This window comes from Marmota monax, unplaced genomic scaffold (assembly GCF_021218885.2).
Source record: "Marmota monax isolate L192 unplaced genomic scaffold, Marmota_monax_Labrador192_F-V1.1 WCK01_AAM20220418_F8-fsc00054, whole genome shotgun sequence".
NCBI classification, from domain to species: Eukaryota; Metazoa; Chordata; class Mammalia; order Rodentia; family Sciuridae; genus Marmota; species Marmota monax.
Genome location: NW_026692145.1, coordinates 2,624,594 through 2,638,952, shown reverse-complemented (window position 1 = coordinate 2,638,952; position 14,359 = coordinate 2,624,594). Strand labels below are relative to the sequence as shown.

The following is a 14,359-nucleotide window of genomic DNA, read 5'->3' as shown; positions in this document are numbered from 1 at the left end:
GAAATTCAATATCTCCTGATATTTCAGATATCAACGGGGAATTAAATACCTGGAAAATTCATGCAAGCTTATTTATTCCAGAGCCAAAAATGTTTTTCTCTAAGTCATTCTTTATGGGAATCTTTCTAAAATATATTGTAAATAGCTTTGTCTTCTTAAAAATCATTTAACATAAGTTGGCCTCTGTTAAAAACTTGGAGTCATTAATGTCTGGGGAAAGATTACAGTGCTTCTTCATAGGTGGCAGACTATTAATTGTTACTTCGTATGTCACTTCATTTGCTGCCTTAATATTTGCCATAGTAAATTTTCTAGATCCATTCTGGAAAATCTAATGGTCAATCATAAATGTTGAATAAGAGTTAGTTACTGAATGAGGGGCCTAAGGGACAAGATAGGGATTTTGTTGCGAATGTTCTATAATGAATCCTTACTGCTTGGAGCGTCCTTTTACAATACACTACATGCAGAACTGTGGTTCAGAGAGTTATGGTTGTCAGAGAAATGACCTCTAAAAACACAGTAATTAAAAAAAATCCTGATGGGGTAAATTTAAATCAAAACCACAATGCAATAAATACCACTTCATAACTAGCAGGATGGTTATAGTGAAAAAAGACAGAAAAACTGAAAAATTGAAATCTTCATACATTCTGGGTAGGAATGTAGAAGAGTGCAGTTGCTAGGGCAAACAGTTTGACACTTCCTCAAAATGCTAAAATTACCTTATAATCTAACACTTCTATACCTCAGTATAAAATGAAAATAATTTAAACAAGATTCAAATGAATCCTTGTTGCTAATGTTTATAACAGCATCATTCACAAGAGCCAAAAGGTAGAAACAACCCAAGTGTCTACCAAAAGATGAATGGATAAGAAAAATGTATTATGTCTGCACAATGTAATATTATTCTGCCATTAAAAGAAATGAAATGCAGATAGTTTTACAACATGGCTAAACCTTGAAGATACTACAGTAAGTAAAATGAATCAGTCACAAAAAGGCACATATTCTATGATTCCATTTACATTAAATGTCCAGAATAGCCAAATCTACAGAGACAGAAAGTAGATAAGTATTTGCCAGGAGCTAGGAGGGGGGAGATACGGGGAGGACTATCTAATGGGCAAGGAGTCTTTTTATGGGGGTAATGAAAATGTTCTAGAATTAGATAGTGATGATGGTTACACAATATATTAAATATATTAAAAAACATTCACTAAATCATATACTTTTAAAAAAATGAATGAGTTGGGTAGTGTGTAAATTATGTCTCAATAACTGTTTTTAAGTCTAAAAAGACATGATAAGCAAAAAATAATAATAATCCTGATGAGTGTTAGGATTGGCTAACTCAAGCTTTCTTAGATTCTGCACAGACAAAAAATTTTCTCAGTAATGTTGGTTACTAAGTTAAATTTCAATAGTAAATCAGTTTACATACTGTAACTGCCTTGATATGTCATGAATAGTACAATGAAAGAGTGTGTTCTGGGGGGTTGTAAGTTTATATTAGAACTTAATCCTACAGCTAAATTATATTGGCTGTCTGAACACATTTGAAAGAAAAATAAACAAAAAAAGGAAAAAATATATATAGGTTGAAGATTTGCTCAGAACATAAACATAAGGATCTGGAGAAAAATTTCTATGGAGATCCATCAAGTAGAGAAACAGATAATAAATAATAAATTTGAATTTTGAACTTTTATAAATGAAAAGTGCAAAAGGGAACTGGCCTCTGGCCATGCATTTTATGTAACATCAGGAATGAGAGAAGAGTGATTTTTTACTTTGGCCTGTAACCTCAGATGGGACCCTGGCCAATTCCTCAAAGCAGTTCTAGCCAGCACATGTCTTCCTTCTGACTGGAAATATTTAGTGGGGCTAGCTCAGAGGAAATTAGGTGCATCAAGTAAAGGGAGCTGGTGTGAGGAGGGGGAGAAGTGCTCTTATGCAGCTCTGCTTATCTAACTCTGTATAAAGGACAGAAAGAGATGCCAGTTTCCCCTATATTCTTTTTTTTTTTTTTTTGGTATCGGGGATTGAATCCAGGTGCACTTAAGAACTGAGCCACATCCCCAGCTTATTTTGTATTTTATTTAGGACAGGGTCTCACTGAGTTGCTTAGTGCCTCACCATTGGTAAAGCTGGCTTTGAACTCACAATCCTCCTGCCTCAGCCTCCTGAGCCACTAGGATTACAGGTATGCACCATGGTGCCTGGCTTCCTGTATTTCCTGTATTTGTAAGAGGGTCAGGTTTGTTTGAGGGGACAGCACAGCTTTATCTTGCTGAGTAACAGGAATATGTTTTTGCTTTTTGTGATTTCTAGTCCTGTAAAGTAGAACATGGCAAATTACCATTTCTTAATGCACTTGTGCTTTATTGTAATTGAAGTTCACAGGTGCTTGTATTGCATCAATCTGTGGATCTCTCAAAATATTCCATTCCTTTTTTGTGATGCTGTGCATCAAACCCAGAGCCTTGTGCATGTTGTCTCAAAAATACTCTGAAGCATTATTGATAACTCAAATATGCCTATGAAGGAAATGAAGTTCATAGAAGTTAAGTTACTTATTTGAGGTTTTTAAACCTTAAGTGGTTAAACCATGTCTCAAAGCAAGATCTTCTGACTCCAAATCTTGTGTGTGGGTCCTGATAGAGAAATGTTAGGCGAGACCATTTATCTCCCCTGGGAATCTTAAGCAAAGAAAATCAGTCATTTTTGCAGAATACTTATGATTCCTTCTCAAAATTGCATTCTTACCCGATGGATCATCACTTTCACAATATCCCTGAGTTGTGCTGAGCCAACATTTATTTATCAAGTATCTACTATATGCTAGTCACTATGCTACACATTGAACAAGACTGCTAAGGTCCCCACTCTCACAGACCTTGCTATATTCATTTAAATAGAGAAGTAACGTAAGGCACAGCGAAGTGAAATGATTATTAAAGTTTATGAAGAGCTAGAAGTACACACTAGGTATTCTGCCTTCAACACAAATCTCTAATTTGCCATGAATGAAACACTATGACTTAATACTCTTAAACCTACACTCAAACACTAGTGCATGGGAGTAAGAGAGAAATACCTGGGAATTACTCACAATAAATTTTATTGCTATCCAGATTCCTCTTGGAGAGGGTACTACCATTCTCATCTTACAGATAGGGAAATAGAGGTGGAGAAATGTTAAGTGATTTAATTTGCACAACTTCATGTAGGTAGTAGGTGATCAAGCCATGGTTCAAACTAGACAACTGACTCCAGAACCCACTCTATTAACCAGGCCTCAATACTGTGTATCTTTTATGGCACAGGTCACATTCTTCCTTGTTGTAGCTGCTTCGGGTGTTAGAACATTCTCCAGAATTCTTTTTTAAAAGATATTAAGATTAAATATTTTGGGAGGATAAGATAGGAGGATCACAAGTTCAAACCCAGCCTAGGCATTTTAGCAAAGCCCTAGGCAACTTCAAAATGAAGGGCTGGGAATGTTATGGGACCTCCCTGGGTCCAATACCCAGCACCAAAAGAAAAAACAAAAAAGATTAAAAGATAATTTAACACTAACCCTTTTGCTATTCCATGCTAGAAAGAAGTTTTGTCATTGAACACCCCCTGGGCTGGCTGAGCTTTGGCCATATCCCTAGGTTTTGAATTCCCTGGACTTAGAAAGTTGAATATTTTCTCACAATTCTAACATTCAAATTGAGATAATAGTACCTGGAATTCTTATTATACAGTATATTTAGACTGCCCTCAAGGATGGTCTATTCCTGATCAGTTGATAGCAGCAAGATCTTATAAAAATATGGAATATGTAAATAATTCCTATCTTTATATTTGGATATAGTAGGTGAATCTTTGGAATGATTTTGCCCAACAATGAATGTGATAAAGTTGAACTGGTGGTGGGAGTGAGGGTGGGAAAATTGCACTTTGAGCCATAGAAAGAAACATTTCCCTAAGTTTCCTTGAAAACAAGAATTCATTTTGACTTTAATGCTCATCTATCACATTCCTAAATAAGACATAAGGAAACTATATCTACTTCTATACTGACATACATTCTAGATTCACTATTCAGTGAATCCTTTGAAAAAGTTGACTACGAATTTTGAAAGATTCACATCTTGTCTCATAGAAGTTATCTTGATGATAAAACTAAAGAAGAAATAAATATTTTCTATTGATCTAATGGAAATAGAAACTTGTTCTGGATCTGATTGCAAGGGCACTGGTGGCAGCTACTTTCACCCATTTTCCTACATTGTCTTGGTCTCCTCCTTTCTTCTGCCTTTTCCCTACAAGTCACCATATAACAGAAACATGGCAGATGTATGGTCCAGCAGATCACAAAGATACTATTTGGCACCCGGACCAAGAGCTGAAGAGGCATTCTTTTAAATGCATTTATCAAACTCCTGAATATACAACGAAAACGTTTCCTTTCTCTCCGTTTTAAGCTTTGCTTAACATCTGTATTACCTCTAAATTTCTTGTGGCCATTTATTTTGGCTCTACAAATATATGAGACACCTGCCACACACTGCTTGAATTGGCAGGCTGACAAGATTTAAAAGCCTTTGAGTTTTCAAATTTGCTTCAGGTTCTAGTTCCCTCCCATGTTTTGGTTAGTGGTCCACCACCACACATTCTTTAAGGCATCTGAGAGGGGCTCAGCACTGCACATGGAAACCATGGTTTCATAGGCATCCTATGGAAAACCTGAGCCTTCTGTATGAAAAAAAAGATGGCCATAAAAACAAAGATATTTTGCCTGTGTACAGAATGTTTTCATAAAGTGTTTTAAGCGTTGTCACATTTCATATACTGTTTCAAAAAGCAGGTAAATCAAGTACTTATATTTCATAAAGCAATTAAACGACCAACCTCAGTTCATCCACATGGCCACGATAGAAAAGATAGGTTCTACACTGTCTCTTTTGAACATAGTTGTGCCAATGGATGTTCCTGGTTTTGATTGTCAATGCAGTTCACCTTTTTTTTTAAGGTGTGTCTATTTTTTTGGGGGGGGGGGTAACAGAGATTGAACCACTTAACCACTGAACTACACCCTCAATCCTTTTTTTTATATTTTGAGACAGGGTTTCAGTGAGTTGCTTAGGGCCTCTCTAAGTTGCTGAGGTTGACCTTGAACTTGTGATCCTCCTACCTCAGCCTCCTGAGGAATGTAGGTGTATTTCAAAATAGTATACCAGAATTCTGAGACAGTGTTGATAAATACCTTTTAAATCAGTCCAGTTTAATGTAAAAATGAGAAACTGAATTCTAAACATAGTTATTATTTTTTTAATATTTATTTTTAGATGTAGTTAGACACAATACCTTTATTTTGTTTATTTATTTTTATGTGGTACTAAGGATCGAACCCAGGACCTCACACATGCTAGACGAGCACTCTACCGCTGAGCCACAACCCCAGCTCCTAAACACAGTTATTATAAAATAACACTAGTTAAGTGCATGCTTATGTGCATGGGACAGAAACCCTAGTGCCAATAAAATAGATTTTTTCACCAAAAACTGTATTTAAATTTCAAGACAGCAGGAATCTGAAATATTAAACCAGTCCTATAATGCTGGAGCATTTGAGACGAGAGAAATATAAAATAAGTCACAAAACTGCATTTAACATATACACAATGATTTTGGTAACAATTCAGTCAACATGTATTCAATGAGCACCTAATACAACCCAGGCTCTGATGTAGGTGTTGAGGAAATAAAGGTAAAGAAGACAAAATCTGTGTCCTTTAAACCATACATTCAAGTAGGGGTGGCAGCAGGTTATGATGGGAATGTAGGAGAAAACAAAGAAACATACCATCATTCATTTTATTTATGGAACCAGTATTTATTTTCAAGGCAAGTGAGGCTTTTGAAAATGTTCATATGGGTAAATACCAATCAACGAAATTTTACTGTTCACCAACTCTTTGTGCAGACCTGGATTATGTGCCCCTGAACCTCAGAAGCCCCTAATCTCATTGGGTGAAGGAAGGACAATATTTATGAAATAAAATCAAGCAATGCAGATAATGAAGAGCAAAATTAGGCAACAGTAGCAACAAATGCGATGAGACTTCTGAAAAGAGAATGTCACTAAGGCCTGAAGTACTCAAGGGAGTTATCAAGGAGAAGAAAGTGGAGCCAAGGAATGAGAAGGAGTTAGGTGGGGGGTGAAGGGGTAGAGAGAATTTTTGAAAAGAATAGAAGGTATCAGGGCAAGAAGATCAGATAAGGTGCAAGCATTTGTAGCATACACGGGCTGGCTAGGATGGCATGTTCCTACTGGGGAAGAGAAAAAAAAAACATGTGGGTGGTTTCTGAAGGATCTGGAAAGTGATCTATGGAGTGTACATTTGATATAGAAAGAGAAGCCTCTCCCAAAGTCTTTTAAGTGCAGTGGAGACTCAGTGGTCATAAATGTAGAATGTTAACAATAATCTGCCCTTTGAAAATTGTTTTATTTAAGACACCTACAACACACAATCAGAGTAAGTTCATGCATCCAACATACCCCTGTAAGAACAAAAGATGAGAGGGAAATGGATAAAGGTCAGAGAGCTGCTCTCCACTCCACAGGCTCTGTGAGGCCATGAAAGGCAGTGGGTCAAGTCCAGCCAGCATGAAAAGTAGTTTGAGAAACAAACTGAAAAGTGCAGTTTCTTGTGTGCATTTTTCCAACTACCTAAGGACAGGTATCTACATTTCTGGGGTCTGAGTCAACTCAAATCTCAAATATTTTTGCAATCATTTTTTAAAATTTTGATATCAGAGAAACTTAACCACTGAGTCACATCCCCAGTCTTTTTAAATTTTTTAAAAATTTAAAACAGGGTCTTAAAAGTTGCTTAGGGCCTTGCTGAAGCTGACTTTAAACTTTGATCCTCCTGCCTCAGCCTTCCAAATTGCTGGGATTACAGGCATGCCCCACCACATCCAGCTAATGAAAACCACTTTTTAAAGTGTAGTTAAAATTTCCACTGTTTTTTCAGCTCAATTTTTCTGGAGAACAAGCTCATCCCAGGAGTTAAATTTAGACAGTAACTTCTGGGCAACAATACCATCCTGAAAATTCCTGCCATAGGAGTTTACCCAGTATCTTAGTGGATTGGAATTGAGATGAATTGCATTTTGAAGGCTGATGTATTCGCTGTTCATCCTCTACACCCCGCCCCCCTGACACACTGCAAAACTATAATCAAAAGCTATGTTTAAGTGTTTATCTTTTAAGTACTTATAAGTAGCCCAAGTAACTCTCTAACTCTAACCCAGGGCTTCATGCTTGTTAAGCAGGTGCAGTATCACTGAGCTACAACACTAGTCCCCAAGAATCTCTCTAGATAAACACAAGTCAATAAGGGTAACTATTTGTCAGAGAGGTAAATTGAGGTAGTATCTGAATGATTTAATGGCATACAGGGATTCATCACTGTGCCTAGTGGTGTATCCTAGTGTATCCAGTGAGGACTTCCTCATCTGAATTCATTATGGCATTATAGCCAATAAATTAGATTTTTCACTCTCAATACTAAGAACCCCCTCCTTATTAGGAGCATGTATAAACTAGTGAATGGATGAACGTGGAGGAAAAAGCATTGTGGCTGAAAATGTTGCAAGAATGTCCCCCGACTTCAAAGACCAATGCCAAGCCTTCAAGTACAAGCCTTTAGTGTACCAAGGCTTGGAGGGAGGGTTCTGGGAAAGTGAATTTTCTAGGAAACAATATATGAGAGCTCCAACCCTCTGTGTCTGAAGTCACTGCTTCTAGAGGCATTATTGCATATCACACATATGACTAAAATATGTATGTATAAATCAATTGCCTAGATGTTATTGTTGGATATAAGCTGTCCCCCCAAAGCTCCTGTGTTAACACAGGAATATTCAGCTATGAAATGATTGGATTGTGAGAATTGTAATCTAATCAGCTCATCCTAATTGGAATGGACTGACTGGGTGATAACTATAGGCAGGTGGGTCTTGGCTGCAGGAGATGAGTCATTGGGGCATGCTCTGGAAGGGTTCATCTTCCTTTCCTTTTTCTCTCTTTCTGCTTCCTGACCAGCATAAATGGAACAGTGCTCGTCCACCACACCCTTCTGCCATGATGTTCTGTGAAATCTATGAATTTTAACTCTTGTTTGCATCAATAAATAGGGAAAAACTTCTGTGCCTACTTGTGCAAAGTCATGTAAGTTAAATCCAGACTTCAGGTTTTGAAAAGGGTGTGTGTGCTGGACACGGTGGCTCACCTATAATCCCAATGGCTCTGGAGGCTGAGGCAGGATGATGGCAAGTTCAAAGCCAGCCTCAGCAACTTAGCAAGACACTAAGCAACTGAGCAAGATCCTGTCTCTAAATATAATATAAAAAGGTCTGGGAATGTGGCTCAGAGGTTAAGCACTCTTGGATTCAATCCTTGGTATCAAAAAAAAAAAGTGTGAAAAATCAGGCACATATCAAATATTGAAAACACTCCAAATAACTCAAAATGAGTTTACAACAGACTTTCAAAGCCAGTAAAGGACAAAGTAACCTATTGATTACTTCAGCCTTGAACAGAGGCCCAGAAAGGTTCATCTAGTTGGCTAAAATGCCTGAAATTTTAGTGTACACATGAAGAGTTCAGGGTCAAATTTCATCATATCTCATATGTTGGTGACTTGTGTTGAAAATGGGTAGGCAACTTTAACCTGATTGTCCTGATTCATTTGGTTTGTTTTATTGACACCCCAGATCTGTGTTGGAGCTTACTTAATTCATGGCAGTGGAGGAATTTTCTCACTCCTGAAAACCAGAAGGGCACTCCTGGGAGCTTTGAATCCCTGGGGCTGGGCAATCCCTTGCTTCTGTGGTTATAAGGATGTATTGACCTCTCTGGGTCTGTGTCTTAGTTTCAAAGCAACTTCCTTGACATGCTCTATCAGTTTCATAGAACAACACCTTCTTTGCACCAGTGGTTTTGTCCCAACTGCTTCTCTATAGATGGTGGTCCAAATTCAGACTCTGCTTTGCTGTCATGCTCTACTTGATCCTCTCTACTTTCTAAACCGGTTAGACTAAGATTTAGCTCATCTTCTTATGACCATCTAACCCTCCTTGCTACAGTCCGTTGCCAGCCAAAGCTTTTAAGATACGGCACATTTGTCCTATTACACAAATGTGTGGTTTTATCCTCTTTTTTTCCTTTTTTTGGGGGGGTGGGGATACTGGACATTGAACCCAGAGGCACTTTACCACTGAGTCACATCTCCACCCCCTTTTATTTTTTATTTTAAGGCAGGGTCTCACTAAGTTGCTGAGGCTGGCCTTGAACTTGTGACCCTCCTGCCTCAGCCTCCCGAGTAGCTGGGATTACAGATGTGTGCTCCTTTTCTTTTCTCTACCCTTAGATAACCCATTTCTCCTGATATTATCTGGGATAGGATTTGAGGATAAGATCTGAGTAAGAGCCTTCTATGAAAGTGATAATTTCAAAATAAAACTCAAGGGAAATGCTAATGTCACAAGCAGCAAGGAAATCTGTACACCAAGTAAATACCAACATATGTGACATTAAGAATCATCTTTTAAAAATCAATTTGACTTAAATGGCCCAGCTAAAAAGAAGGAGAGGCTGGAGCACACAGTGGCACACTCCTGTAATCCCAGTGGCTCAGGAGGCTGAGGCAGGAAGATCATGAGTTCAAAGCCAGTCTCAGCAACTTAGCAAGACTCTGTCTCAAAATAAAAATAAAAAGGACTGGGATGTGACTCAGTGGTAAAGCATCCCTGGGTTTAATCACCAGTATCAAAGACAAAAAATTTAAAAAAGGAGGAGTATAGGAAGAGACCTAAATTATAAGTTAGAGAGGATTTTAATGTATTGTGGTGAAAGGAATGTCCATTAAAGGGGATGGAATACTATATTATAATTACCATGTTGCATTAATCAATTTAAAATCATGTGAATATACATTATATGTTTGATGAGGAAATTAAGGTTAACATTATATTATCTATATCACCAAGTATTGGATGTTTAAATGATTAAATTAGACAGCCATATAATTCAATATACACATGAAGGGGACCAAAATACCTTGATTCTGTTTAAAATAACAGTTTAATCCCACCAAAGGTCATAAAGGTTTTCTGCAAATACAAATTTCTCCAACTCACACTGACATAAAACTGAGTTTAAATCCCCAAGGTCCTAAAATGGATGGCATTGTCAATTACATGTACTACTAAGCACTTGTTATACTAATAATAGTTAAGTTGCTAGCAATAAATCAGCTTTCACATTAGTAATGACTGAAACAACACAACTCAGGTTACCAGATTTGTCAAAAATCAAATAAGACTCATTTAGTAAGAAAGAAGGATTTTGAGAATTTTAGCATCAGAAATAATCCAGAAAGATCAAATATAGCTCATAACCTGCAGGCAGGTAAAAGAAAGGCTCTAAACTATTCAGAATAGATGACTTCTATCTAATTATTTGAATGCATGTCATTAGTAGTTATCCATGATTAATTTTTCACAAATTTATTCACTAAACAAACATTTGTTAAGGACCAACTCAAGGGACCATGTAACTGGTTGCTGAGAGTACAAACATGGAAAAGCTACAGTTCCTCATGTTTACATTTTATTTTTAACATTTTAAATCTCCACAAGAAAATCTTAGTAGATAAATGACATAATTTTAGGAATTTAGATGTCATATACCTTAAATTTTTTTAAGAATGATTTTTTTAAGTTGTTGATGGACCTTTATTTTATTTATTTATATGTGGTGCTGAGGATCGAACCCAGGTCCTCACGCATTCCAGGCAAGCACGTTACTGCTGAGCCACAACCCCAGCTCCCATATACCTTACATTTAAAAGAAAACATGTTCACAAGGTCCACAAGGTTATTGATGACTAGACCATACTATAATATCATTAGGAACCCACCCATTCCTTGACCATGTTCTTCAGGCATCTTCCCATTACCTCCTTTTTAATTTTTATTGTTTTAATTTTTATATATACATGTCAGTAGAATGTATTCTGACAAATTATACATACGTGGAGTATAACTTATTCTACTTAGGACCCCATTCTTGTGGGTGTTCATGATGGGGAGTTCCACTGGTCATATATTCATATATGAACACAGGAAAGTAATGTCCAGTTCATTCCACTGTCTTCTCTGTTCCCATCCCCCTCCCTTCCCTTCATTCCCCTTCAACTAATCCAATGAACTTCTATTCTATCCTCCCCTCTCCCTTATTGTGGTTTAGCATCTGCATATTGGAGAGGACATTCAGCCTTTGTTTTTTGGAATTGGCTTATTTCACTTAGCATGATGGTCTCCATATACATCCACATTATCTCTTTAGTTGCAATTCTGTTTCTCTAACAAACATCAATATGACTATCCTATACTTCAACTCTGCCTCTCAAATAATTCTTCCAAAGCCCTTATTGTTGGAATATTTTCTACCAATGTCTCTTCATATTTAACTAAAATCACTCTTGCATGTGTTACAATATGAATTTCATCTCTACCATTCTATTAAAATTGCCCTAGAACTGCATTCTAAAACAACACTAATTTGAATGAAATATCTCTAGAACTATAGGTACATTTACTATTACCTTCCCGCAGAACAGTATGTGGCACAACTAGATTCTCAATAAACACTGGGTAAATTGATTATCTCATAAATAATAAAGTGGTAGTATTCATCACATATTTTTTTTATTAAATACAACTTCAAACTGTCAGTTGACTACAGATAAGAGACTACATGTTTATAAAACTAATTTTTCCTTTATTCATTCTGCACCCATATTTAAGTACTATGTCCAAAAATATATTTTAAGGTCTTATAGAATTATGGAATAGTGTACTTTATTTCTTTGAAGAATGCTGGGAATTGAACCCAGGACCTTCTGTGCACTAAGCAAATTCTCTACCACTAAGCCACATCCCCAGCCCCCCTACACTTTCTTAGAAAGGGAGAAATTCTTCTCCTTCCTCTGGAATTAGCTTTCCAACTTCACCAAGTAAAAGGCATCAATGGGTGCTCAAAACACTGTCCAAATGGTGAGCCCATTATATCCTAATTGGGCATCTACTGCTGCTAACCCCTTCAGAGCAGGATCTAGACTGGTTCCTGATGCAACAGTCTCTGAGTCCACTTGTTTTCTTCATCTTGCAGATGTGGAAAATAAAGCTCAGAAGACTTAAGAAAATCTGTTGTATACTACATAGAATAAGCTTCAGAATCACAAAGACTGGGATTTGAACCTCAGTCAAGATACTTAAAACTTGAGACTGGGGCTGTGGCTCAGCGGTAGCACACTTGCCTGGCATGTGTGAGGCACTGGGTTTCATTCTCAGCACCACATATAAATAAATAAATAAATAAATAAATAAATAATAAAGGTCTATTAACAACTAAAAAAAAAGATACTTAATCTCAGTATCTCAGTATCAAAGCAGGAATAAATCATATGACAAACGTGTAAACCCCTGGTGTAAGGTTTAGTTAATGATGGTAAGCTAGTAGACATGGTAGGTGGGTTGTTCAGAATTTAAAGAAATTGGTAAAAAAATGAGACAATTATTTATTTAGTGTTGTAGGCTTGACCTTTGCCAAAGTGAACATTTAAAATCAGTCAGTCTGAGAGAGTGCAAAGGACCTAGATGGAAAAAAAATCAACAGCTACCCTAGGGACAGAACCAGAGCTGATGTAACATCGTCCTCCGAGAGAAGAGCAAAACTCATCCAGATATTAGTAACGTCAGTTAATTAAATAGCCAAAGTTTTATATTATAAACATAAAGGTATAGTGCTTCAAGGTGACACAAACAAGATAGAGAAAAACAGTGTTTTTCAAGTCTTTGGGCAGTACCTTTCCCAGATATTTTTAAAGGAAAATTAATTTTAACATAAGTAAATAACTCTGGAAAACAGGAAACTTTAAACAGCTGAGTACTCATTCATGAGAAAAAAGACAGAAATTTAAATGTCCCTGATCTTTTTTTTAACCCATAAAAGATATCTTAGCACAGCACAGTGATTAAAATAGGATTCTAAGCCAGAAGGCCTGGATAATACTTTGCACCTCTTACTCACTGAGCAAGTTACTTGAACAATTTTTTTTTTATGATGCAGTTTTATTTAAAATCCATATTGGAATTTTGTTCTATTTTCAAAGCAGTGAAGTGAGTTGGCTGAGTAGTGGACAAAATAGGAGTATTTGAACAATTTTTACTTCAGTTTTCTCATGTAGAAAGTACTGTCAATAATAGAATCTGTCTTGTAAAGTTGTTTTGTAGGTTGAAATGAGTTAACATTTATAAAGTACTCACAACACTGTCTGGTCAAGAGTAAATACCAAGTGCTTTTGAAATGAATCACCTGAGCTCATCTCGTTCAATACGGAAACAGGAATCCAATAAGCCTCCTCCCATTATTTTACAATGACTAAAACATTTTTCAATAATTGAGTTGCTGTGTATTTATTCTGACCCCATCAAGTTCCTTACGTAAATGCTTACAAAATGAGAAACTCTGGAGACGGAACAAGAAAAACAAAAGGCAAATGGTTCACTTGTTTTCTTTCTCCAGAAGGATCTATACATGAAAGCTATAGACAGAGTATGTTGAAATGTTTTGGCAAGTGGCACAGTCCTCTATGCTGGTTTCTGTCACATTGGATAGCAATATGGACCAGAAATCTCAAAACCACCACACAAGGCTAAGATACCACGAGTCTGTAACTTTTTATTTTACTTATTTTTGTGGTGCTGGGGATAGAACCCAGAGCCTTGCACATGCCAGGCAAGTGCTCTACCAGTCCCTTCATTTATTTATTTATTTATTTATCTGTTTGTTTATTCTTTAGTTGTAGTTGGATACAATACCTTTATTTTATTTATTTATTTTTATGTGGTGCTGAGGATGGAACCCAGTGCCTCATGTTGCTAGGCAAGCACTCTACCACTGAGCCACAACCCCAGCCCCTAATTTTTATTATAATATCAGAGAGGAAACACATTGGTAACTTGTGTGGTATGTGCATAGCCCTGCCTTCGGATGACACAAATGTACACAAGACAGCCTCTTCCATCAATAAGCTTATACTCTGGTTGGGAGATAATCTCACACCCTAAAACTATTAGAGATGACATGATTGATTAAGCTCTGAATCTCGTCTGTTTAATAACCAAGAACTCCTAGAATTACAAAATGCCAACCTATGCCATCTCAGAGTACTCTCTTCCACAAAGGTTATATTTCTTGTAAATTACAATGACTGTATCTATGCAA

At 36.8% G+C, this 14,359-nt stretch overlaps 1 protein-coding gene across 9 annotated transcripts in view; it reads right to left on the bottom strand.

Moving 5' to 3' along the window:
- Positions 1-14,359, bottom strand: part of Mbnl3 (muscleblind like splicing regulator 3) — a 124,616-nt gene that overhangs the window by 72,116 nt on the left and 38,141 nt on the right. The window lies entirely within an intron of this gene.